This window comes from Sus scrofa, chromosome 8 (genome assembly GCF_054392235.1).
Source record: "Sus scrofa isolate SSC_HxYL_T2T_F1_AM1 chromosome 8, Sscrofa_HxYL_maternal_Yorkshire_Landrace_v2.0, whole genome shotgun sequence".
NCBI lineage: Eukaryota > Metazoa > Chordata > Mammalia > Artiodactyla > Suidae > Sus > Sus scrofa.
In genome coordinates, this window is record NC_139390.1 from 142,356,369 (window position 1) to 142,384,075 (window position 27,707).

A 27,707-nucleotide genomic window follows, 5' to 3' on the forward strand; every position below is an offset into this window, starting at 1 on the left:
ACAGCTGTCTCTCAGTCCAGTGGAAACACACTCTGCCCGGGAAAGGGAGACCTAGCATCCTTTCAGTCCATGCACCTGCCTCTGTGGGATGTTGTCTCCCCCACCCCTGTCCTGCCTTATTGGATCAAGCTTACAGAACTGTATTAATCCTAATCCTTGGTCAGGACACACTTTCATCTTTGGTTCTGAGTGATGTCCAAACCTCTTTAAATTTAGTCAGGTTCCCAACTTGATATCCTGCAACTGAAAACTACATGATGAAGTTCATTAATCCAACATACCTTATAAAATAAGGAAAAGGTGGATGGAAAAAGGTATAGATAAAAAAGTAAGGGGAGGAGTTCCCTGATGGCTCAGCAGGTTAAGGACCTGGTGTCATCACTGCTGAGGCTCGGGTTGCTGCTGTGGTGCAGGTTTGATTCCTGGCCTGGGAACTTCCATGTGCCTTGGGCATAGTGAAAAAGAAAAAAAGTAAGGAAAAAATGTATGTGTAGCTACTGCAATCCTTATTTATGTGCCTGAGTACAAGATTCAAATTGGTGTTTATAGACTACTTCTTTTTTTCCACTGTCCATTCCGAGTTTTCTTTGCTCTCAGCTGGCACCTCAGCGGCTGTGATTTTTTTACCTTGGGGAGGGGGCGACCCAAACGTCCTCTCTTGTTGAGGGTGGGCTTCGGCTGACCTGAGCTAAGTCATCTATTGATTTTTATCATCGGACAGGGCAGCACTAGGAGCGACCCTCTCCTGCATTCCAGACCTTGTCCTCCGTAGCCCCGTGTGTGGCCAGCATTGCCTGTTTCTGATCCCTGAGCCCAGTAGGTCTGTGTCTTCAGCCCTGGCTTGTCACTAGATTTCCTTTTTCTGGCTCACGATATGTTTATTTTTGAAATATTAAAACTTTACGATTACTCTGCTTTTGGAAAGGAGGCGAGCTTGGCTCTGCTCTGTGACGCTGATGTACTGGGCTGCCCAGCCTGGTCCCCTCTCCAGGGCTGGCACACTGGGCTGCCAAAGGCTCACAGCTCTGTCCATCACTGTGAATGAGTCTCTGCTGCAGAGATCTGCCTGGCATCCCAGGGTGTGCCTCCTCTTGGTCACGGCAGGCGTGCAGAAGCCTACCCTCTTGCCTCAACCGAGGGCAACTCTGAAGGGCCTTCCCAGCTCCAGAGCCGCCCCCCTCTGCCTAGTCCTGCCTTCTTCACCTCCTCGAAGGTGAAGTGTCTCCCAAGGACACTCCCCAACAGCCCCTGCATACAGCTTTCCACCTGAGGCCCGTCAGGGAACCCCATCTAGAGAAACTGCAGGTTCCCCAGAGCCATCAGTCACTGACCTGCTAAAGGCATCGGTGCTTTTCCTGTGAGGTGGAGGTACAGTAATTTTTTCCTGGCAAGCCTTCTCTTTTCTGGACTTCTTTCTTTTGGGAACTGTCATTCCCTGTGACTCTAGCCACATTGTTTGTTACAGGATCTGCTAGATTCTTATGTGACCTTACTTTTTCTAATTCTTCTTTCGGCTCGATCTAGTCCACTCTGGCATTTCTGCTTCTTGCAATCAAGTGTTCTCAACTAGTTCGCAAGGTTAAAGCATTCTTTCACAAACTGGCAAATTAGTAGGTCTGGTTTATTATATTAACCTATGGCAGCCATACACACGGCAGGTTTTAAGACAAGATAGATGAACTAAAATATAAAATACTTTTTTTTTTTCTTTAACATGAAAAGTAATACATAATCATTGTAGAAAACTTTGAAAGTAGGGGGGAGAAAAAAATCTCTTAATCCCTCTTCCTAGAAATAATGACAATTAATGTTTATTATTAATTTTTGTATATTCTTCTAGTCTTTCACCTAGGGTTACATATATGTTTCATATTTTCTTTGAAAACAGTGGGATCATACTGTTGGTAAGTTGTTTTAAAATAGTTTAAATATATTATGAACGTATTTCATGTTGTTAAGTGAATGTACTTTTGTTTTACTTATTTTTAAAATTAAAAGATGGTTGATTTACAGGATTGTGTTGGTTTCAGGTGTACAGCGAAGTGATTCAGTTATTTTTTTTTCAGGTTATGTTTCACTATAGAATATTGCAGGATATTGAATATAGTTCCTTGTTGCTACACAGTGGGTCCCTGTTGCTTATTTATTTTATGTGTAGTAGTTTGCCTCTGTTAATCCTGTACCCCGAATTTGTCCCTCCCTCCCTGCTCCCTGCTTTTAAATAACTATGGAGTACCATATGGATGTATCCTAATTTATTGACTTAAACCTAAATTTAGGTTGTTTCCAAATTACTGCTGTCATTAATAATACAGTGAATGAAATCTCAAGGTAAATTTTTAAGAACAGTCCCCAGAAGTGAAATTGCTGTTTCAGAACATTGGCGTATTTTAAGGCTTTTGACATGAATTACTAAATTGAGTTCTAAAATGATTGTATCACCACATGCGGTTGCCAGTGGAGTATGAGAGTGCACTTTTCCACTTTTCTAATATCGGACTGTTTTCTTTAAAGGATTTTGACAACTTGGTAGGCAAAATGGTGCTTTCTTTCAATCATAATTCTTTAATTACCAGCGGATGCATGTACTTTCATATGTTTATTATCTCCATGTGTGCATACATATGTGTATGTAGACAGACACATGTACCTATGGCAGGTGTGAGCGTATAAGTGTGTAAACTGCCTGTTAGGTTCTTTGCCCACATTTTGCTTGGCATGTTGAAAATTTTCTACATTGCACGATGCAACTATCTTTTCCAGTCTTTGTCATTTGCCTTTTTTGTTCACAGCGTCTTTTGATGTATTCAGTCAAATTTAATAACTGTTTCTTTTGCGGTTTCTGTTATGCATGGGAAGGCCTTCCCCAACCCAAGGGAAGAGGAATTTTGATGGGAGGCGGGGCCATCAATGGGGGATGGGCCACAGCGGTGGGGTTGGGGTGGGTGGGGGGCAGGAGGGGGAGGGCAGGCAAAAGGGAGTAGACAGAAAGGCTGATTAGGCCTGCGGCTAGCTCCAGAATCCTGACAAAGTCTCCGGAACTGTGTATTCTACTGCCTTAATTTTACAGATGAAGAAGCAGAGGTCCAGGGAGAATAAGAAATAAGATTGAAGTAGCAGATTACAAAGTCTTCTAATAACAGCATTATCCATAAAGGGATATATTACATTTTTATAAAAAATAATTAATTTAGTGTGGGTGAAAAGCAAGAAAAAACATTGCCTTTTATGTTCTTTTCTGTCTCCTTATGTTGGCCACACCATTGAAATAAAGAATTGATAATGCCCCTGCAAGCTGATTACATCTTTACATGTAGAATTGATGGTTCTAATTTCTTTTTATTGATTGTGGGGTGTTTTATAAAAGCTGTATGGATGTCATGGTGCTTACCCAAAGCAAACTCACTGGAGAATCGTCAGCCATCCATAATTGCTAACAGTGTCTACAAATGAGACGGGAGCTGCTTGAAACCGAAGAGGAAGAACAGGCTATGTAGTATGCAGTGTATGCTAGTTTGTCTCATTGGCTCAAAGAGGAGAAACAAAGAACAAATGATGGAATATTCCAGAAGCACGCCTTGAGTCTGTGATGTGGAATGTTAACTAATCTGTAAGGCTGCCAGATTTAACAAATACAGATATAGGACACTCACTTAAATGTGAATTTCAGGTGAACATGAATAATTTTACAGTAAAATTATATGCATAGGACCTGCTTCACTAAAATGCATAGGACATACTTAACTAAAAAGTTATTCATTGTTTATCTGAAATTCAGATTTAATGAAGCTCCCTGCATTTTATCTGGCAGCCCTAGCAAGTGGGACCTTTTGTTACACATGTTGAAGTTCGAAACCCCTTTTTGCCTGCGTGGTATGGAGCTAGGTTGTCCCCCCACCCCATCCGTGGTCCCAGGCCAGAGAGAAACCCACATCACAGCAGTAACCAGAGCCACAGCAGTGACAATGCTGGATTCTCAACCTTCGGGGCCACCAGGGAACTCCTGGAGCTGGTTCTTTGTCATTCAGTTTACACTAGTTGAATGAACAAGGTACTTTCAAGGAAAAGTCTGCCAAGAATCTCACACTGATGTGAAAATTAGCCATAAGAAGCAGAGACATTGTATTAGTTTCCAAGGGCTCCCATAGCAAAATACCACAAACTGGTGGCTTAGAATAGCAGCAATGTGTTGTCTCACTGTTCTGGAGGCTGGAAGTCTGAGATCAAGCTGTCGGCAGGGTCGTGCTCCCTGTGACGTCAGTGTGGGAATCCTTTCTTGCCTCTTCCTAGCTTCTGGGGGTTTGCCAGGAATCCTTGGTGTCCTGGTCTGCAGTTCTAGCCCTTACTGTCTGTCGTCACATGGTGTCCCCTGTGTGTCTCTGTCTTCATCTGGCCTTTTCCTTTTATGAGGACACCAGTCATACATACTGCTTTAGGACCCACCTAATGACCTCAGCTTAATTCGATTATATCTGTAAAGACTCTGTTTCCAAATAAGGCTATATTCAGAGGTCCTGGGGGCTGGGGCATCATCATACCTCTGGGGGGACACAATTCACCTGTAACAAATATGATCCTCTAATATCTTTGATGGTGTATCAAAAATTGGAAGGTAACTCTGTCGTCATTTTATTGTTTGCTAATTCCAAGTGCAGATACTGATTGGCCAGTCAGCTGCTAATCAATCATTTGCCATTGGAGAGATTTTCATTTTTCAAAGAACAGGTAGAAATTTTTATGTGGAACCCTTGAATTTATTTTTTTATCTTATTTTTATTTTTTGTCTTTAGGGGCACACTGTGGCATGTGGAGGTTCCCAGGCTAGGGGTCAAATTGGAGCTGTAGCTGCCAGACTTCGCCACAGCTACAGCAACACCGGATCTGACCCATATCTCTGTCATATGCAGCTCATGGCAATGCCGGATCCTTAACCCACTGAGCGAGGCCAGGGACTGAACCCGCATCCTCATGAATTACCACTTAGTTACCACTGAGCCACAAAGGGAACTTCCTTTTTAATCTTATTTTTAAAACAATTTTGTTGGGGTATAGTTGATTTACAATGTTGTATTAGTTTCAGGTGTACAGCAAAGTGAATCATATATATAAATATATCCATTCTTTTTTCCCCGCATAGGTTGTTATAAACTATGGAGTAGATTTTACTTGTTATACAGTAGGTTATTGTTAATCATCTGTTTTATTTAATAGTGTGTGTATGTTACTGCCACCCTCCCAATTCCTCCCTTCCCCCAACTATTTCACCTTTGGTGACCAGAAACTTGCTTTTGAAATCTGTGAGTTTGTTTGTTTTATAAGTAAGTTCTTTTGTATCTTTTTTTTTTTTTTTTTTTTTTGTCTTTTGTCTTTTTTGTCTTTTTGCTGCTGTTGTTGTTGTTGTTGCTATTTCTTGGGCCGCTCCCGCGGCATATGGAGGTTCCCAGGCTAGGGGTTGAATCGGAGCTGTAGCCACCGGCCTACACCAGAGCCACAGCAACGCTGGATCCGAGCCGCGAGCCGCGTCTGCAACCTATACCACAGCTCATGGCAACGCCGGATCGTTAACCCACTGAGCAAGGGCAGGGACCAAACCCGCAACCTCATGGTTCCTAATCGGATTCGTTAACCACTGTGCCACGACGGGAACTCCTTGTATCATTTTTTATTAGATTCCTCATAAAAGTGATATATGATATTTGTCTTTCTCTGTCTAACTTATGGTAATTTCTAGGTCCATCCATGTTGTTGCAAATGGCATTATTTCATTCTTTTTAGTGGCTGTGTAATATTCCATTGTGTATATGTGCCACATCTTCTTTATTCATTCCTCTGTTGATGGATATTCAGAATTTAGACTTATGCTTTTGACCTGCAACCCAAACTTGCTGTTAGAAGGAGTAAGTTCTGGGGACTAGTTTTTATTTCCCTGAACTTAAGGTGAAATGTCCTTTTAAAGGAACATAAGACTCATTGCCATGGACTCTCAGGTGTGATAGTGAAATGAAGACTCCTGCGGTCCCAGAGGGGACCCTCCTAGCTCCTTCAGTGACTTCTAGTACAGTTGTCCCAACAAGGAAGGGGAGATGTTATAAAGCCTTCAGGACCTTTCCTCCTCCTCCTCCTCTCTTCCCCCTCTTTCTTCTCTTCCTCCTCGTCGTCCTCCTCCTCTTCCTCCTTCTCCCCCCCACTTCTTCTCATTCTCCTTCTTTCTCTTCCTCTTCTTCTTTCCTCCGGATATAGATGTTCTCAGGCTAGGGGTCGAATTGCCTGTGCCACAGCCACAGAAACACAAGATCTGAGCCACGTCTGTGACCTACACCATAGCTTGTGGCAATGCTGGATCCTTAACCCACTGACCGGGCTAGGAATGGAACCCCCTTCCTCATGGACACTGTGTTAGGTTCTTAACCTGCTGAGCTGCAACGGGAACCCCGCCTATGGGAATTTTTGCTTTCAAAACTTACAGAGTATTTTTATCTTAAAGCGCTTTGAAGGAGTCTTTTGACACCAGTAAAATTGGAGCACTTCCTTAGTGGCAGACTCATTGTAAAGGAGAGACTGAACCAGCCGCAGAGGTGGCCAGGTGACACTTAGATTTAAGTTATGATATCAGTGACGTGGGATAGTTAATCAAAGGCTAGGCTAGTTCACTTTTCTAATTCAGAGTAAGTCGAAGACAGGAGGGCCTTTGGATATACTTATTTTTGGAGAGATGGTATGAGCCTTATGTCAATATGGTCATTTCTGTGCTTTTCCACTCCTTTTGTAATATAGGGACATATCATTTGAAGGTGTTTCCCTATGACAAAGTAAAGCATATTTTTGTAAATTAAATCTATGTCCTCCTTTGAAAATGAAGACCAACCAACTTGAAAAGAGATCTCTTACCTGTTAACTTGTTCTTGCCAAGCCTTCTCCCCAAAGGCAGCCCTACATCTGCTGCCAGGATAGGTAACGTAAGCTCTGCTTTCCCCTGGACAAATGTTTTCATGTCATTTTGGAATCTTTCTTGACTCTGGACTTACAGCTTCTGTTCTCCAGCCATGTGCTGAGTAGCCTCATGTCATCTTCTCTTGAATGACCTTTGTTTTAGCCACTGATTGTCTTCCCATCGTGCCTGGCCCCATGTTCCTTTGCTGACTGGGTCTGCTTCAGACAACGGTCCTAACCTGGTTCTGAGGCACATCTCCTTCCTTCTTACCTGGCCTGTGCTGCTGGGAGACTCTGTCTGTCTGATTCTGAGTTCTAAGACATGAGAAGATGAGCCCACTATGTCTGAACCATTTATGGATTTTTATTTTGAGATATTGGGTCTCCCCAGGTTCCTTCCATTTCTGCATTACCTGTTCAGAACCATGGTAGAGATAGCTCTTAGCACATGCTCAAAGTGCATTTGTTGATTAATGAATACATGAATGATTGATTGATTGAATGAATGAATGAATGAGCAGCCTTTTGAGGGTCGTTCTGGTCAGAAATCCAAGGTTCAGGTAGGGGATTAGCCAGCGGTCACTCACGGTCGATGGTTAAAGAGCTGGGACTCAAAACCAGTTCTGTTTGGCTTCAACACCCATCGGAAAACACCAAAAGTGACAGCTAATTGATGCAGTGGAAGAAATATTCATAATTTTCTCCTTAGCTCGAGAGTGTTTCGACAGTTGAAGAGGAAACATTGATAGGTTTTAACCTTTTGCGTGGCTTCTTGTTTCATTGATTGCGTTTTGGAATGTCGACTGGGAGCGGTGGTCCTGCTGCAGTGTGTGTGACTACGTTGGGGAGATGGCAGTTGCCTCTCGTGTGAGTGACCCCGGCAGAGTGTGATGCTCCGCCGTGGCGCTGACAGTGGGGGTTCTCTTGAGAGGCCTCTGGGAGGAGAAGAGCACCGCGTGGGGATTTGAGGCTTGATTTGTCCTGTAGTTACACTGTAACACGAGGCAAACACGTACCCCAAGCAATGGGACAGGATGCTTTTTCTTATGCTGGGAAGGTTTTCGGACAGTGTTGGGCGGTGCCTGCGTTTGCCCCTTTACCGCGGTTCTTAATCGGTTCTGTGCGTGTGGTTTTGTTGTGCCTTGTTTTGTTTGGTACCGTGGATGCCTTTGGCTGTCAGAAGAGTGTTTCTGCCTGCGTAAAATGAATATATCGGATCACATATGTATGTAACAATTATTATTGAAATCCACTTAATGCGCTGTGGTGGGTCTGTGCCGCTGTACTTTTGAAGAAGCGGTGGGCATAAATGACGCGGCAGCAAGTCAGCAACGATGTGATGTGATGGGAAAATGCCTGGGACTCTGGTGGTGACAGATGTCCTGGTGTCGCTAATGTTGCTGTGGTTTGTGCTCTTTAATGGGAGGAAACCCACATAGAGGTGTGTGGGGGGAAAGGTAATTGTTTCCAACCCAAGTTGGAACCCCTTCTGGTGAAGAACCCCTTCCCTTTGGGTGGAAGGACAAACTGACTGCAAAGCAGCCTCTAAAAATCCTGTCACCTGGGCCTCCTCAGGTGGCCGAGGGATCCATAAAGCAATTACTCTGTGACAGTGGAGCCCAGATGCATCACTGCATCCCTTTATGCGTCACCTTCCTCTGTGTCACCGAACGAGATGTGCTGGCTCCATCTTTACCCCAAGGTTACACGTAGTGATCCCTGTCAAATACAATATGTCACATTCCCTTCAGGTCCTTGGAAGCAAAGTCAATATTTAGGAGGTGTAATTTCATCTAGACAGATGTAGGGAAAATTAAATGGGAGAGATTCGTTTTCATTATTCATGGTTCTGTCGTCACCCAGTTTTCTTCTCTGCTGCCCTTCCTGATAAATATTTTGCTTCATGATGATTACTTTCAGGATCACACTGACAACAAACTGGCTCAGCCCCATTTCCTCTCTCAGCACAATGAGGTTCCTTATCATATTACTATTGATAATTAAAAAATGTCTTTGTTGGCTGAAAGATACCAGGAAAAAACAAAACAAAACAAACCCACCCCCAAACGCACCACCGCCAAAAGCCAAAAAAGGGGAAAAATCACCTTTAATTCCTCAGCTGTTTTGGAGAGCTCCATAAATTAAGCAGTGAAAGTCCTCCTGTTCTCTGCATCCCTGCTCCATGGGATAAACACAGTTAATAGTGTGGGTTTAAACTTTTTTCAGGTATCTGTGTGTGTGTGTGTGCGCGCGCGTGTACTTGTGCTTTTGTGTATGTGTGCCGATGTGTGTGCTTGTATATGCATTTGTGTTTGTATATATGTATGTGTGTGCATTTTATTGATCATTATAACTGTTGCCGTAACTGTGGTCGCTACTGCTTTCTCTCTGGGATGCTCTTTCATACCCTTTCTTTGGCAAGATCCATGTTTTAAAGGAAGCAGCTCATCTATTCCATGTAGTCCTTGGGGTGGGTTCCCGGGGCACTGCTCCCCCTTGACGCAGGGACGAAAACTGAGACCTGAGGCTGGCTGGCTGGCGGTGGAGATGGAGTAGTCAGGAGATTAATCTAGGTTGGTTCACTCGCCAGTCTTTGAACGCTTGCTTCTGTCGCTCTCCCCTGCTGTTGAGTATTCCTAACCCAGACTTTCCCAAGGTCCTTTGCAGTGGGTGTGGGCACGTGACGTCATTCGGGCAGTCGGAAGTAAGCAAGAAGTCTGCAGAGGGTTTGGGGGAAGGCTTTGCTTTGCTGAGGCAGATGCTGCTGCTTCTCAGCCTGTCCCCAGAGATGTGTTGGCTGGAGCTTGGGACCAGCAGGAAGACGGAGAGACCTGCAAGGCTGTGAGCAAAGGGTCACCGAAGCGTTTGTGAAAAGCCGCCTCCCCTGGACACTTACTGTGGCATCAGGGAAAACGCCCAAAGTCTTACATGTTGAAACTAATGTTAATTGGGTTTTCTGTCACTTTGCCTTGAAATGCAAACCTGACGAATTCAACGTGCGTCCTGGGCGGGAGCGGTCAGTTCCCCCTTGGACTTTTTTGTGGGAGTCGAAGAGGAAGACGGCTTCTTTCTCTGGCGTCATTCTGTTGGCTGCAGGGTAGTCTGGGCTTCCAGGGGCTGCTTCAGTTACGCTGGGGAAAGGGTTTGCCTGGCGAACAAAACAAAGGCAGGATAAGCCTAGGAGTGTAGGGCAGGTCTGACGCAGTCTTGTCTAAAGCCAGGAGCTCCAGATACATGATACCATGGTTCTTGCCCTGTGCGGTTTTTAGTTCTCTTTCTCTCACTTGCAGTCAGCAGACTTCTGACTAATTGGATCTCTGAGTGCCTCATTCTCCTGCACTCGGTATACATGCCTTCATTCTACAGAGATGCCCCCGGTTGGTATATGTGTTTTCCAGGGTATTTATGAAGTACACCCATGCATATGTACACATAGGTAGTTTTTACTAAATGCCATTGTACTTTACATAGTTTATGCGTCTTAATAACACATTCTGAATATCTTTCCATTTTAGCACATATAGATCTACGTAGTTCTTTTTAACAAATGCTTAATATTTCATTGAATGACTTTACCCAAAATTTGTTCAATCATGTTTATCTTGGTGGACATTTAGATTACTCTCATGTTCCTCTGACTGTGAACAATACTGCAGTGAACTTTCTTTCTTTCTTTTTGGCCGTGCCTGCAGCATGTGGGAGTTCCTGGGCTAGGGATTGAACCTGGCTCATTTTACTTAGCGTTGTGTCTTTAAGGTTCATTGGTGCTGTGTCATGTGTCAGCACTTCCTTCCAAGGCCGAATACTATGCTATGGTTTCACCACAAAGACCAGAACGTAACTATGTGAGGCGATGGATGTGTTAATTAGCTTAATTGTGGTAGTCATTTCCCAATGTGTATACCTATATCAAACCATCACACTGTCCACTTTTACTGTCTGCAATTTATTTGTCAGTAATACCTCAATAACCCAGAAAAAAGAAAAAACTGATTAAAGATACATGTATAAAAATATTCCATTGTTTGTATATACCATATTTTGTTTATCCATTCATCTATTGATGGGCAGTTGGGTTGCTTCTGCCTTTTGGCTCCTGGGAATAATGCTGCTATGAACATAGGTGTACAAATATCTGTTTTGAGTCCCTGCCCCCAGTTCTTTTGGGTATGTACCTAGAGGTGGAACTGCTGGATCGTACAGTGTTTCGAGGAAGTGCCCTACTGTCTTCCACAAGAGCTGCCCCATGTTGCATTCCTACCAGCAATGCACAAGAGTCCTCCTCTCTCCAGCATCTTCACCAACACATGTTGTTATTATTTTCTAAAATAATAGCCATCCTAATGAGTGCGAAGTAGAATTTCGTAGTATCTTGATCAGCGTTTCTACATATAAGCTGTAGTGATCAGTTCTGAAATAAATTACAAGTATAGGTAAACTCAGAGGTACTAAAGTTTGCAAATGGTTTACTTAAAAAAACTAGAGTGGACTTAACATAGTTTCTATGATAGCAGCAGCTTCGTCTATTTGCATTTTAGTATGCTTTCCTGAGTGGAAAAGTAAAGGGTGGAAGTATAGTTTGAGTGCCAGGAATTAAGTACATAACCCACACACTCAGAGATCTGAGCACGTCGCATCAACGTACCTGTGACTGGCCAGACGTGTGAGCGGTGGAGGAATAACACGCGGTCCCTTGTAGTCTATTGTATATTTATAGATATGGGGAGGGTTTTTTTGTTACCAATGCTGTTAGTGGGATGTGGTGTAATAAAGCAGATAATTATTTCTAAGATATCACAAGACGTGTGTTGGACATGAGTCTTTATATCCCTTCTCAGAGTCCTTGAATCACCTCCTTCTTCTGAAGGAGCCACCTTCTTTCTGATGCTGCCCTCTTGGCTGGTTCCTTTGCTTTCTGGGGTCTGAGTTGAGACCCTGGATCTGTCTGGTATTCACAACCCAAATGCTGAGCCCCACCTGTATGAAATTGGTCCTCTGTTTTTGCCCTTTGGGCATTCCAGGCGTGGGGTGCCGCCTGCTGAGCCGCACTGAGGGCCTGGATGTGGGCTCGGAGGTGCTCTGATCAACGGGGACTTCACAGAGTAAGGAACTGGGCAAGCAAGTTCTCCTCCTTCCCCCTGCCCCGAACTGCTCCAGGGTGGTTCCTTCTTGGATTCAGTCACGGAGAAGACCTGTGTGCTCAGTGAACGCCTGACTGAGGGACCCACTGTGTCTCTGCGGGTTGCAGTGAGGTGGGAGGTGGCTTGCAGTTTCCATGTAAAATATCAGCTCTTTAACTCTTACTAAAAGTTCTGCTTCCTAGAGGGTTTGAGTTAAGACCTCACTCAATGTGTATTTTGTACTGAATTATTCTGAACTAGCAGAACTTCTAACCATAGATAATAAGACTTAGTGAATTATTTTATTTCTAAAAATACCTTTTCTAAAAGCAGTTCAAGCTAAGGTCCCCATTTCTCCTTGGTACCAAGCAGTGATTTTTTTTTTTTTAATTTACTAACAACTTCTTATTTAAAACACAGGTCACCTTCCTTTCGTCACATGTGATTATCTTTCCCTGATCATACACGTAATGCATATTCATCGCAGGATGTTAGCAAGTAAAGTAAACGTGAGAAAAGATCCTCATCACGGCGCGGAGACCGCAGCTGGTCCATGTCTTTCCAGCCTCCTTTCCATGTATGTGTATGTACGGAAGGAGATAGTGGAGCTTTTTTTTTTTTTTTACAAAAACAGGACCAAACAATCCATTCTGTTTTGAAACCAGCAGTAAAAATTTTTTGAAGTATAGTTTATTTACAGTGCTGTTATTTCTGCTGCACAGCAAAGTGACTGCCTTCTACATATGTGTACATTTTCCATGTTCTTTTCCCGTATGGTTTATCACAGGATATTGAATATAGTGCTTTGTGTTCTACAGTAGGACCTTATTGTTTCTCCATCTGAAATCCACTCGTTTGCACCTGCGAATCCCAAACTCCCAATACTTCCATCCCCCCCAGCCTCTCCCCCTTGGCAACCACAATTCTGTTCTCTTTGTCTGTGAGTCTGTGCAGCCAGCATTTTGTACTCAATATTTTCATCTTATTGGTTCTACAACATTGTTCTTTTGCCTTGCTGCATAATAGTCCATTGCTGTTGTAGTATGCATTAATATTATTTTAAACAGGCCATTGTGAGAATCACATATAGAATAATATATTTAAAAGCTCCTGGGAAACTGTAAACCAGTATTCTAAATTATGACAATTATTCTTATTTGCTGAACTAGAAGGCTGAAAACTTTTGGTTGTGGTTATATTTTTCTGCCTAATCTATCATTTTAGTCTTTGTCTTTCCTGAGTCATTTATTCAGAAGAGGTTAAAATAACAACTGAGGTAGGGAAACTTTTCCTGCTCCAGGACACGGGATTTGAATGTTGCCGCCCTAAGGAAAACTCAGGTAGGGTGTTTTGTGAGTTTAAGTCATCTTATCTCTTTGGAGGGTTGGTGAATCTGATTCACGAATGAGTTCACCATATGTAACTTCTTTATGCGTGCTCAGCATTTTACATTTCTGATAAGAACCGTGTGGCTCTCCCTGTGATTAGTGGGCAGATAGACGGTGTAACTTCAGACGTGTCAGCCCTTTCTGACCCTGCCTAACGATTTTCCCTGTGCAAAGAATAATGTTACCTGGAGGGGCTGTAATAACGAGCCGTTTCTTTATCAATAATAGATAGAGTTCGTCAGTTCCAAGGTCCAAACTGTGGGGTAAATGGGGCCCAAGTCCCTAGTGGTCCCTGGTGTTTTGCCATGATTATCTGAGTGTAGTGGCACTCACTGGATGAATGAAAGCTGAGTCGGTCATTTATGAAGGCCTCCTAAGGGGTGTCCTTTGCTTGGTAGCGAATGCCTGGGTTTGGATAGGAATTGCTAGAACGTTGTGACTTGTGAGTTGAAGCAATCTTCAGCTGGAGAAATTGTCAAACATTTGCATCTTTTTATTCCTCAGAAGGAAGCTCAGGCACACACGCAAGTCAAGTAACCCCAGAAGCTATTCCGGTTGGCAGCTGAAGACAAGGTTTATTTTGCTCACGTCTCCGACTGTGAGGGTCATGAGATTCAAAGTATTTCCCGACCTTGAAGGTCCTTTGGGGGTTTACCCGAGTTGGAAAAATCTCAGTAAAAAGAACAAACCATTTTTCTCAAGAGTAAACACTTCTGAATTTGGCCCAGAAAAATGTGGATTGGTCTCTAGCAGAACCTTCTTTTTTTCAGGCGGGGTTAATCATGATTAATGTTGTATTTACGATATTAGCTAGAGAAAGTGCAGAGATTTCCGAAGAATCAGAGAGGATCCGTCGCTTTTCTGGGATGGACACGCTTCATGGTCGGAGCCCGAGGAGGCTGAGGACACCCTTGGGGGCCGCTTTCCTGCCCGCCTCGATTCCCACTGGAGATGTTCATATGCAAGTGCGGTGGAAAAGCTGGAAGGTTGCTGTCGAAAGCAGACGAGCGGCCTCCGTCGCCTTGCAGTGTGGGACGGAAGCAGGGGAGTCAGGAAAGTGACACACAGTGTTCAGGTATTTCTAGTAAAATCCTAATTAGAGTTTTGGATTCTGTTCCCATCGTCTGTCAAAACACAAATCTACCTCCTGCAGTGCTTAGCATACTGTTTGCTTTTCTTATTGATCACGTATTTAAGCACTTTTTTATTTACCTTGTTAGATTTTTTTCTGAAGACGGGTGGTAGCTGTTTATTTCCTGGCGGCGAAGATGGTGAGCTTGACTCTAGATCTGCTTCCTCCCGGAAAATAGATCCTAACTAGGATTTGTGTTTATTCTTCTGTGATATTTGATGTAGTTTTCATTAGCCAAGCTGCCCTTTGTTTGGTCCCAGTAGCTGGGTTTTTTTTTTTTTTTTTGGTGTATCTTTTTTTTTACTATTTCTTGGGCCGCTCTCGCGGCATATGGGAGGTTCCCAGGCTAGGGGTCTAATCGGAGCTGTAGCCACCAGCCTACGCCAGAGCCACAGCAACTCGGGATCCGAGCCGCGTCTGTGACCTACACCACAGCTCACAGCAACGCCGGATCCTTAACCCACTGAGCAAGGGCAGGGACTGAACCCGCAACCTCATGGTTCCCAGTCGGATTCGTTAACCACTGCGCCACGACGGGAACTCCCCAGTAGCTGTTTTGAAGAGATTTATCTGTTTATTTGGGGGCTGCATCTGCAGCATGGGGGAGCTCCCTGGCGAGGGAGCAGACCTCTCTGTGCCGCAGCTGCAGCAGTGCCAGGTCCTGAGCCCAGGGCGCCACACGGGAACTTCCATGAGTGATTTCTTCACACTCCCTTTCTTCTGTGAGTCTGGGAGAATGCCACGTCTTACTGTGAGATGTCACTCAGCCATGAGCATGTGTCACAGAGGGGACAGTCCTGGAGGAGAGGTCAACAGGGGATTTAAACAGGGGAGGGTCCATGCAGACGCTGTCATCATCGTCTCGTATGTTCTTCAAAGCAACGCCTCGTGTTATTTCCAGAGATTTCACCATCCTGCTCTGTTACCACCTTGGCTCTTATATGTTTGTTACCGTGTTACTATTTTTTGCGGCAATTGTGGACCCTTCCAAGAATCTGTTCTTTCCAGGAGATAAAAAGCAAAGATGTTCTTCCCCTATTTTTTTCCTCAAGGAGATAAGGGTAATTATTTGTCAGAGCACAGAATTATAAATAATGTCAATTATTTATAACAATACATCTGTTGGGGAACAATTAAATAAACCAATTTATTCACACCTGGAAATACTATGTGTGAGATCTTCCAGAAAGAATGGAGTAAATCTGTGTGTACAACCACAGTCACCTACAGTTTTTCTTGAGTGAAAATATCAGGTTTCAGAATGTAACTTAAAAGATGGTGACATTTAGGTAAAAATAACATCATCATAAGATTCATTTTCTATAATGCATTTTTTAAGTTGCGTGTGATTTGATATTTTGCTTAATTTTTACGTGTGTATTTGTAAATAGACTTGGTCTGGCACCAGTTAGTTTTTGCTGTGAAACAAGCAACTCCAAAACACCTCTAAATGCACAGTAGCTTAAAACAGGTTGGCTGGTTGGTTCTCATTCTGCCCCTATGCTGGACATTCTCTCCTCATTTTGTTCTTATCAGAGAGGTGTGATGTGAGCCAAGAAAGATGCTGATGGGAAAAGCATTGCCTTACTTCAGAGCTGTTCTTCAGTGATGTATATGTGCTCTATTTAATTATGCGTAGTATCAGGCCAGGCACATAGTGGTTGCTCAAAAATATTTGTTAAATTATTAAAAATGATATTTAAATTTAGTGGAATGCATGTTGAGCACTATTTTAAGTGGTTTATATGCATTCACTCTTTGAATTTTTCTTTTTTCGGCCATGCCTATGGCATGTGGAAGTTCCCAGGCCAGAGACTGAACCTGAGCCACAGTAGTGACAATGCCAAATCTTTAACCACTAGGCCACCAGGGAACTCCTCACTCATTTAACTTAATAAATAAATGAATATTATGAAAGGTGACAGAAGTAAATGCCTCTGAGTTGGATAAACATTAATCTAGTCCATATTCTATTGAAATCTCTGGACATGTTCAAACTCACTTTTGAAGTGAAATATTGACTAAATTCATCTGCTTAGCATTATAAAATGTTCACTCTCAATTTCTGTGTTTGAACTAGGTGTTCAAGTGTTCCCATTGTGGCTCAGTGGTAATGAATCTGACTAGTATCCATGAGGACTTGGGTTCGATCCCTGGCCTCGCAGTGGGTTAAAGAACCAGCGTTGTCATGAGCTGTGGTGTGGGTTGCAGATGCAGCTCTGATTTGACCCTTAGCCTGGGAACTTCCATATGCCACGGGTGCAGTCCTAAAAAAAAAAAAAAAAAAAGACGTAAGTGTTTAAATAATCTCAGGGACCTGAAGAATCAGAAAACAAATGTCCGTATCTCTTTTTTCGTGTTTGATAAAGTGGTTGGATGTTTGGAAATTTGGAAGTTGTTATTGGAAACCCAAATTATTAACTTGGTTACTGTTTTCCTACACATGTTTGAAATGGGATCGTGTAGTTTTAGGTGATAAAAACTTGTGTAATAGTAAACTCTGAGTGAATTGTTTTGTGATGGATCGGTCTATTTTCCCTGAGAACTCTTTTGCAGGGAGAAAATGACTGTCTTGAATATTATAAAAATAACTCCTGTGCATTAATAAACAACATGGCGGTGCCTCAAACATCCTCGTCCAAGTTCAGGGCCTTTAACAAATGATTATTGAATTCAGTAACTTGGAACGCGGGCAAAAACTCATCCATATTCTCATCAATAAACACATCCACTGTTAGCATTTATGGATATTTTATTCTGAATGTTTTTTCCCCAAGGATAATGAAAATGTTTCCAGGTTATTATTATAATCTTTGTAACTATCATTTCAACTTTTTTTCCAGCATGGAAATAACTCCCTGTCTTTTTCTCATTATAACAGGAAAGAAGTAACAAATTCAAACTGTTAGAAATGCATTAAGTGCAAAATGAAAATTCTTTATAACTTCACTTCTAGAGATAACATGTTTAACAGTTTTATGTCATTTGAAATACCTACTTATTATTCCATTCAATGGGTTTACTTACCTAAGTAGTTTACTTAGGTTTTTCATTATTATTGGATATTTAGGATTTTTCTTCCAATTTTTGCTATTATAAATAATACCTTAATGAATATCTTTACACATAAAGTTTTTCCTGTATTTATTTCTTTAAGATAAATTTAAGAAATGGAATTATTGAGTCAGAAGCTATAAATGAACTTAAGGCCTTTGTAAAATATTTCCAAATTACTTTCAAAACGGTTGTGCCAATTTACATTTTCTTCTTTTTCTTTTTCTTTCTTTTAAATTTTATTTTATTTTATTTTTGCCTTGTAGGGCTGCACCCACGGCATATGGAGGTTTCCAGGCTAGGGATCTAATCGGAGTCACAGCTGCCGGCCTACACCACAGCCACAGCAACGCCAGATCCAAGCCACACCTTCGACCTACAGCACAGCTCACGGCAACGCTGGATCCTTAACCCACTGAGCAAGGGTAGGAATCAAACCCAAAACCTAATGGTTCCTAGTCGGATTCGTTTCCTCTGCACCATGACGGGAACTTTCCCAATTTGCATTTTCAGTGATGTCAAAAAGTTGAAACCTGGCATAAAATTACCAGGTTCACAATGCGATGTGCATATAGAATATTCTTCAACAAAATACCAGCTTATTTCATGAGAAAAACAGCATTTTCCTGTTGTTTTATTTTGTATTTCTTTAATTTCTATTGGAACATTTCTCCGTATTTGTTTTTTAGCTGTGTTTTCTTTGTAGGTTGTCTCTTTATATTATTAAGTTGTCAGGGTTGCAAGTGCCCCTTGTATACATGGACCGTACCAGTGGTCACAGAAACAATAATTTGTCTACTGCGTGAGTTAAATGTGTTCAGTTTATGCCTTTTAATTTTGATTTTTTTTTTTTTTTTTACTTGAAGACATTTCCAAGTTCTAGGTAGTAAGGCTGCTGCTTTTTGTTTCTCCTGTTGCTTTTGAGCTTAGGAATTCCTTGCCCTCTAGAGGTTTTATAGTTTCTGTATGCTGTGAGTTTAACTTCTTAGCGTTTTGATCTGTCTGGAGTTTATTTTAGTTATGGCAAGGAAGGCAGTTCTCTATTGGTTTGTTTTTCAAATTTCGATCTCATTTTCTTAACATCATTTATTAAATAATTCTTCCCTTCTCTGCTGATTTATGATGACTCCAGTATCATACTTTCAATTATTAAGTACCAGTAATTGGTACCAAAATTAGACAGGGTCTAATTCTGTGTTATTTATTTGAATCTAGGTATGTATGCCTTTTATTTATTTACTTATGTATTATACGATTTTAACTACCTTAGTTTTATAGTTGATTCAGGACGTATCTATTGAGAGCTCACATATGTCAAGCTCAGTACCTTACTAAATAACATCTCTTTTATACATTTTTTTTTTTTTTTTGTCTTTTTGTCTTTTTAGGGCTGCACCTGTGACACATGGAGGATCCCAGGCTAGGGATCTAATCGGAACTGTAGCTGCCGGCCTACACCACAGCCACAGCAATGCCAGATCCGAGCCACATCTGCGACCTACACCACAAGCTCACGGCAACGCCAGATCCTTAACCCACTGAGCGAGACCAGGGATCAAACCTGCAACGTCATGGTTCCTAGTCAGAGTTGTTTCTGCTGTGCCACAACGGGAACTCCACATTTAAAAAATTTTTTTAAAGATTTTTATTTTTTTTTATAGTTGATTTGTAATGTTCTGTCAATTTCTATACGGCCAAGTGACCCAGTCTCTCTCTCTCTCTCTCTCTCTCTCTCTCTCTCACACACACACACACACACACACACTCTTTTTCTCACATTATCCTCCGTCATGCTCCATCATAAGTGACTGGATAGAGTTCCCTGTGCTGTACAGCAGGATCTCATTGCTTACCCACTGCAAATGCAGTAGTTTGTTTGCATCCATTAACTCCAGACTCCTAGTTCATCCCACTCCCTCCTCCCCCCCGTGGCAACCACAAGTCTGTTCTCCAAGTCCACGAGTTTGTTTCTTTTCTGTACATAGGTTCATTTTTGCCATATATTAGATTCCAGATTTAAGTGGTATCATATAGTATTTGTCTTTCTTTCCCTGACTCCACCTAGTATGAGAGTCTCTGGTTCCATCCTCTTTTATGCATTTTTCTTTGATAGTCTTACCTGTTTACTCTTTCACATGAATTTTAGAATAAAGTCTCCAGAGTTCCCGTCGTGGCGCAGCAGTTAACGAATCCGACTAGGAACCATGAGGTTGCGGGTTTGGTCCCTGCCCTTGCTCAGTGGGTTGACGATCTGGTGTTGCCATGAGCTGTGGTGCAGGTTGCAGACTCGGCTCGGATCCCACTTTGCTGTGGCTCTGGTGTAGGCTGGTGGCTACAGCTCCGATTGGACCCCTAGCCTGGGAACCTCCATATGCCACGGGAGCGGCCCAAGAAATAGCAAAAAGACAAAAAAAAAAAAAAATAGAATAAAGTCTCCTTCACAATCCTGTTGGAATTTTAAACACAAGTATGGATTTCAGAAGTTTTGATATTTTTATAATTTTACCATTCTCATTAGTTAAATATTATTTTGTAAATACATATTTTCCTTTTTTCATGATTTACATATTTCTCATGGAAAATTCCCTTTTACATTTTTCTAGAGTAAATAAAATGTATTTTGAAATTATATTTTATATTATCTAACTAGACTACTATATGGAAATACCGTTGATTTAAAGAAATATTTATGTTATATATGGTCATTTTTCTTAGTTCTTAGTTCTATTAGTTTTTAGGTTTCCTTATTTGGATATCAAATAATGATAATTTTATTCCCTTGTAGCATCCATAACTTTTATTTTTTTCATATAAATAGTGTGAACTACAGGTTATAGAAAGTGTCATTGTTTTGTGCTTAATTTTATGCCTATAGAATTTCCTTATTAAGTATGAGGCTGGTTGTTGCTTTGGTGAAAAAAATAGCTTCAGTTTATTGGGTGCGTGTCATATGCCAGGCACTGTGTTACGTGAGCATGAGGTTAATGGTATTATTTGTCCCTGGGTTTGTTTAATTTCAATGTTTTTCCTTTTCTTTTTCCTATTTTGAAGCTATTAACAAAATCAGGGAATGAGATTAATTTCCACAAATACCTTTTTGGTATCCAGGGAGTTTTATTTACTGATGTAACGATACTATGAGTGCATGTTTTATCCTTTGTTTAAATTGATATCCTTCCTTACGCAAAAACAGGATTTCAGTAACTTCCAGGTAGTTAGATATCAGGATAGAAAAATAAATGACAAGTTGGGGCAAAAGATTGAATGAAGAATTATCTTATGGATTTTCTTGTTTGGCTTTATATTATAGCATATTTTATTAATGAATTTCTCACTACTGGGCGATTCTTATTTCCCCTGTTTAATTCTTTTTGGTTACCTTAGATGATATGTTGAATTATATCTGCTAATATTTTATTTATAATTTCACTCATATTCTTAGTGAAAAATTTCTGAAGTCTCCTCTCTTCTTCCCTTTGTTCCCTCCTCTTCCTTAAAAAATATTTCTACACTATTTTTGTGAGGTTTTGGTATTAGGGCTATATTTGCTTTTCTAGAATTAATTAGGTTGTTTTGCATTTCTTCTTTATGTTCTGGAGCTGGGTTCATTTATTTAGCATAACATTCTCTGTTCCTAAAATTTTGAGAGATTTTGCATGTAAAAGAGCGTGAGCTGGGAATATAAGCATTCTGGTAAACAAGACAAGAAAAAGTGTGGGAAGATAGTATGCATATTTTTATTTCTTACAAAAGTCTTTATAAGTTAATTTCCCTTCTCAAATAAGAATAATAACAAGGACCTCTGTACTTTTGAGATTAATCTGTGTTTTAAACTGGAATTTTGCTGCTACAGTAATTATATTTGCTGCTCCATTAGTTCAGACTTGACGGTCTGTTGACATTAGTGGTCCCTGAAAAGCTTCTTGATGGATTATCATTATGTTTCTGTTCTGCCCAGGCGGACAGACCCACTTTTTTTCTTCTCTGTTGTCATCTGGCTGTTTTTTCTTTTCTTCCTTCCTTTCCTCTTTCCTTCCTTTCCTTCTCTCTCTCTTTCTCTCTTTTTCTATCTTTCCTTCCTTCCTTCCTTCCTTCCTTCCTCTCTCTCTCCCTCCCTCCCTCTCTCTCTCTCTTTCTCTTTTCTCTTCTCTTCTCTTCTTTTCTTTTCCTTTCTTTTCTTTGCCATGCCCATGGCATGTGGAAGCTCCCAGGCCAGAAACTGAACCCGAGCCACAGCAGCAACTGCTGCGGACAATGACAGATCCTTAACCTCCTGCACCACAAGGGAACTCCTGTTTGTTGTCATCTTAAGAGCACTTATTTGTAATGACTTGCAGAGGGCAAGATGTCCTTCTCCTTTGGGAGAAAGTGTGGTGCGGTCCTGAGAGCAGGGGCTACTTTGCAGCAATCACAGTGCTTATTAACTCTTGCCTTTTCTAGAGTTCCTGTCGTGGCGCAGTGGTTAACGAATCTGACAAGGAACCATGAGGTTGTGGGTTCTATCCCTGGCTTCGCTCAGTGGGTTAAGGACAAAAAAACAAAACAAAAAACTCTTGCCTTTTCCAAGTCTCATTTTTCTTATCTGTAAAGTGGGGACAGCAATAAAACTTCAGCCATTGGTTTTATAGGAATATGCTTTTAAAAGGCTGAGCATAGATATGCTTCATATTCATTGCCTCTTTTTACGAATTGCAGTAACAATGTCAAAATGTATTCATTCGTGTAAAAACTTTTATTTAAAAAATTAACTTTACTGAAGTAAAATTTACATACAATAAAATGCTTCCATAAGTTTTGGCAAATACATACAGAGTGAAAATTTAGGACCTTTCCGTCGCCCACATGGTTTCTGTGGTCTCCTTCCCAATCAGTCCCCATCTCCCGATTCCAGTTCGAGGCAACCACAGCCCTGGTTCCTATCGTTATAGATTAAATTTGACTTTCACAGAGTTTCTCAAGAATAGAATTATGCAGTAGGTACTCTCTTGCCTTCTCACCCCTCCCCAACTCTGCACAGCGTTTTAGAGATTCAAATACATTGTTGCATGGAACAGTTTTTTTTTTTTTTAATTGCAATTGGGTTTCAGTTTTTGCCTATTATGAATAAAGATGCTTAAACATCCATGTAACACTTTTAAAAAATGGCATGTTTTCTTGTGAAGAGGTACTTGGGGGAGGAATATTCTTGAGTCACATGGTAAATGCATGTTGAATTTTCTAAAAAGCTGTCAAACAGTTTATCGAAGTGGCTATATTGTTTTACATTTTCACCATCAGTATCTGAGAGTTCCAGTTGTTCCACATCCTTGCTAACATTAGGTGTTGTCAGTATTTTTATTCTTTATTTAAAAAAATTTTTTTATTAAAGTATGGTTGATTTACAGTGTTCCAATTTCTGCTGGACAGCAAAGTGACCCAGTCATATATATATATATATCTCCATCCATACATTCTTTTTCTCATATTATCTTCCATCATAATCCATATCAAGAGATTGTATATAGTTCCCTGTGCTGTACAGTAGAACCTACTTGCTTATCCATTCCAACTGTAATATTTGCATCTACTAACCCCAAATTCCCAGTCCATCCCACTCCCTCTCCCCTCCTCCTTGACAACCCCAAGTCTGTTCTCTATGTCTATAAATCTGTTTCTGTTTTTTAGGTAGGTTCATTTGTGCCATATTTTAGATTCCGCATGTAAAAGTGTTATCATATTTGTCTTTTTCTTTCTGACTTACTTCACTTAGTATGAGATTCTCTAGTTGCACCCGTGGTGCTGCAAATGGCATTGCTTCATTATTTTTTATGGCTGAGTAGTATTCCATTGCATATATGTACCACATCTTCTTAATCCATTCATCTGTTGATGGACATTTAGGTTTTTTCCCTGTCTTGGCTGTTGTGAGTAGTGCTGCTTTGAACATAGGGGTGCATATATTGTTTTGAATTATATTTTTGTCTGGTTATATGCCATGTCTTTTTAATTTTAGCCATTTGAGTAGAGAAGTAGTGGTATCTTATTGTAGTTTTAATTGCAGTTTATTTATGAATAAAAGCATTTTAAAATATGCAGTTTCTTTATGAATAAAAACATTTTTACATATGCTTTTTGCATCCCATGCATCTTCTTTTGTGAAATTTCTGTTCAATATTTTGCCCATTCAACTGGGTTATTTGTCTTTTTATTGAGTTCTAAGAGTTCTTATAAATTCTAGATACAAGTTCAGTGTGTCAGATTGATATATGTACCTTGAGTATTTTCTTCTAGAAGTTTTATAGTTTTTTTTTTCCCTGAGGCTATTGGACATAGACTTTATTTTGTTGTTATTATTATTATTATTTATTTTTGGTCTTTTTTTTTTCTTTTTTTCTTTTGTCTTTTTGCCATTTCTTGGGCCATACCCGCAGCATATGGAGATTCCCAGGGTAGGGGTCGAATTGGAGCTGTAGCCACCGGCCTACACCAGAGCCACAGCAACTCAGGATCCAAGCCACGTCTGCAACCTACACCACAGCTCACGGCAACGCCGGATCGTTAACCCACTGAGCAAGGCCACAACCTCATGGTTCTTAGTCGGATTCATTAACCACTGCGCCACGACGGGAACTCCTATTATTTTTTTAAATAGTTATTTCCCCAATACAATTTTTTTTCTACTGTGCAGCATGGTGACCCAGTTACACATACATGTACACATTCTATTTTCACACATTATCAGGCTCCGTCATAAGTGACTAGACATAGTTCCCAGTGCTACACAACAGGATCTCATTGCTAATATAGTTTGGTTTTTATGTTTAAAGTTATAATTGTTTTCAAATTAAATTTTGTGAATAGTGAGGTAAGAATCAAGGTCCATTTCCCCCCCCCCCCCATGTGAATACCCAGTAGTTCTGTTACCATTTTTTATTGAACATATAGATTGACCATATGTGAATGCGTATCTTTTCTGTTCTGTTCCATTGATTATATGTCTCTCTCTCTCTCTTTTTTTTTGTCTTTTGTTTTTTTAGGGCTGCACCCGCGGCATATGGAGGTTCCCAGGCTAGGGGTCCAACTGGAGCTGTAGCTGCCGGCCTACACCACAACCACAGCAGTGCCAGATCCAAGCTGCGTCTGTGACCTACACCACAGCTCATGGCAACGTGGGATAATCGAACTCACATCCTCATGGATGCTAGTCGGGTTTGCTAACTACTGAGCCATGGTGGGAGCTCCTATATGTCCCTTTTTATGCTAAACTACTCTGTTTTGATTACTGTAGCATTATGTTAAGTCTTTAAATCAGGTAATGTGGGTTCTTTGTCTTTCTTTTTCAAAATTGTTTTGGCTATTGTCAGTGTGGTACATTTCCATAAAAGTTTTAGAACCGGCCTATCAATTTCTATAGGAAAGTCTGCCGGGATTTTGATAGATACGAAGAATCTGTGGATTAATTTGGTGAGAACTGACATCAATATTGAGTTTTCTGACTATTATGTAGGTTTGATGTCTCCATTTATTTAGGTATTTATTTTATTTCAACAGAATTTTGTTGTTTTAAGTGTAAGGTCTTGTACACATTAAAAAAAATTGTCCTAAGGAGACAAGAATATACAATGGACAAAAGAGAGTTTCTTCAGCACGTTGTGTTGGGAAAGTTGAATGGCTGCATACAAATCAGTGAAGTTAGGACACACCTCCACACCATACACAAAAATAACTCAAAATGGCTTCAAGGCTTAAATATACGACCTGATACCATAAAACTCCCAGAAGGGATCACAGGCAAGACATTCCTGACATGCGTTCTGCACTAATGTTTTCTTAGGTCAGTTTCCCAGGCAGGAGAAATTCAGGCAGAAATAAACACGTAGGATGTAATAAAACTTTCAGGCTTTTGTGGATTAAAGGAAACCTTAAACAAAATGAAAAGACAACCTGTGGACTGGTGTGACTGACCAGAGCTTAATTTCCGAAACATACAAACAGCTTGTATAGCTCAATAACAAAAAAATAAACAACCCCATCAAAAAATGAGCAGATGTCCTAAATATGCATTTCTCCAAAGACATAGAGACGGCCAATAGGCGCGTGAGAAGATGTTCCGCCTCGCTAATTATTAGAGAAATGCAAGTCAAAACCACAATGAGATACCGCTTCAGGTGGCCAGAATGACCATCAGTTAAAAGCCTCCAAATAACAAATGCTGGAGAGGATGAGGAGAAAAGGGAACCTGTCAGTAGGAATGCAAATTGGTGTAGCTGCTACGGAAAGTCGTGTGGAGGTTCCTCAAAAAACTGAAAATAGAACTACCATATGATCCAGCAGTCCCACCCGTGGCATATATCTGGACAAAACTGTAATTCGAAAAGATACATGCACCCTAATGTTCATAGCAGCGTTCGTCACAACAGCCAAAGTATGGAAACCACCTAAATGTACATTGACAGGTGAATGGGTAAAGAAGATGTGGCATAGATGCACAATGGGATACTTCTCAGCAATAGCAAAGAGTGAAATAATGCCATTTATAGCAACGCGGATGGAGCTAGAGATGATCATACTAAGTGAGGTGAGTCAGAAGGAGAAAGACAAACATCGTCTGGTATCGCTGATGTGTGGAATGTAAAATAGGGCACAAATTGGAGTTCCTGTCGTGGCTCAGTGGCTAATGAACCCGACTAGTAGCCATGAGGATGTGGGTTTGGTCCCTGGCCTTGCTCAGTGGGTTAAGGATCTGGCATTGCCGTGAGCTGTGCTGTAGGTCCCAGATGTGGCTTTGATCCTGCCTTGCTGTGGCTGTGGGGTATTCTGGCAGCTACTTCTCTGATTCGACTCCTATTCTGGGAACTTCCATATGTCGCTCATGTGGCCCTAAAAAGATTAAATAAATAAATAAATAAATAAAGGAAGAAGAAGAAGAAGAAAGAGTGGTGAGGAAGGAATCCTTGTTTCTGATTTCGGGAAAAAAAGTTCAGTCTTTCACTGTAAAGTGTGCTGTAACTAGGTTTCTCATGTGTCAGTTGAGCCAATTCTATTCTTGGTTTGTTGAGAGTTTTAAACATAAATGGATTTCAATTTTTGTCAATTGCTTTTTCCGCATTTTATGAGAATCATATTTATCCTTTTTTTCTGTTAATGTTGTGAATTACAGTGATTGGTTTTCTTATGTTAAACCTTTCATTTCTGGGACAAACTCCATTTGATCATAGCATTTTGCTCTTTTTACATGTTGTCCAATTGAATTTTGCCTGAGATGCCAGTTATTTCGTAAGATTGAGTGCAGATCACATAAGATTTCATGTAGCATTACTTCTGTTCACAGGGATGGTGAGATGCAAAGCGGAACTAAGAGTGAGAGTGTCGCCATTAAGGGCAATGGGTGATGTGTTTTACTGCCAAGGCGTTAAATGACACTAAACCAAAGCTTTTTGTTTTATAGGAACGTTTTTAGAAATGTAGGAAATGTCATGTTGAATATAACTTGGTGAGAATGTTTCTTCCTTATTTTTTTTGTGGTTGAAGTTATCAGTTTAGATTCCTGCTAGTGAGCTATAGAAAGCTTTACAAATGGACTTCAGTTACTCCACCTGCCTTGAGAGCTGACAAATGCAATAGCCTGGATGTTTTCCCCAGACTCTGCAGTCCAGTATCAATGCCCTTCTTCCCAATAGACTTTAATAATGTAAACAAAAAGGGCCCGGGGGATGGAAGCGTGCAGAGCCAAGCCCCTAGGAGGAGATTGGTTTTGAGTGATGATCCAGGGGTGATGCTTGCAGTGCTTCAGAGGATTAGTCCACATTGCGTTATCTGCGGCCATGACTGTAAATGATCTTTAAGATTTTGCCATCGAACCTGTCACAGTGGAATCCCCCTCGGGCTCAAGATAAAGTTCGAACCAGAGCCTCCAGGGCAAGCGTGCTGGGAGCACTGAAAATACATACAAGAGCAGTTCCCACTGTGGCCCAGTGGATTAAGAACCCCACGTAGTATCTGTGAGGATGCGGGTTCAATCCCTGGCCTCGCTTAGTGGGTTAAGGATCCGGCGTTGGCATGAGCTGTGGTGTAGATCACAGATGTGGCTCGGATCTGCCATTG

At 41.1% G+C, this 27,707-nt stretch overlaps 1 protein-coding gene across 6 annotated transcripts in view; it reads left to right on the top strand.

The window, feature by feature from the left end:
* The window catches only part of RASGEF1B (RasGEF domain family member 1B), a 699,288-nt gene that overhangs the window by 34,310 nt on the left and 637,271 nt on the right, over positions 1 to 27,707 (top strand). Inside the window, exon 1 of one of the 6 annotated variants that reach the window (XM_084970677.1) lies at positions 14,233 to 14,513. The exons of the other annotated variants lie outside the window; for them this stretch is intronic. The gene's annotated coding sequence lies outside the window, so the exon portion shown is untranslated. Of the gene's footprint in view, positions 1 to 14,232; positions 14,514 to 27,707 lie in introns of those variants that run through there. 6 annotated transcript variants of the gene reach the window in all.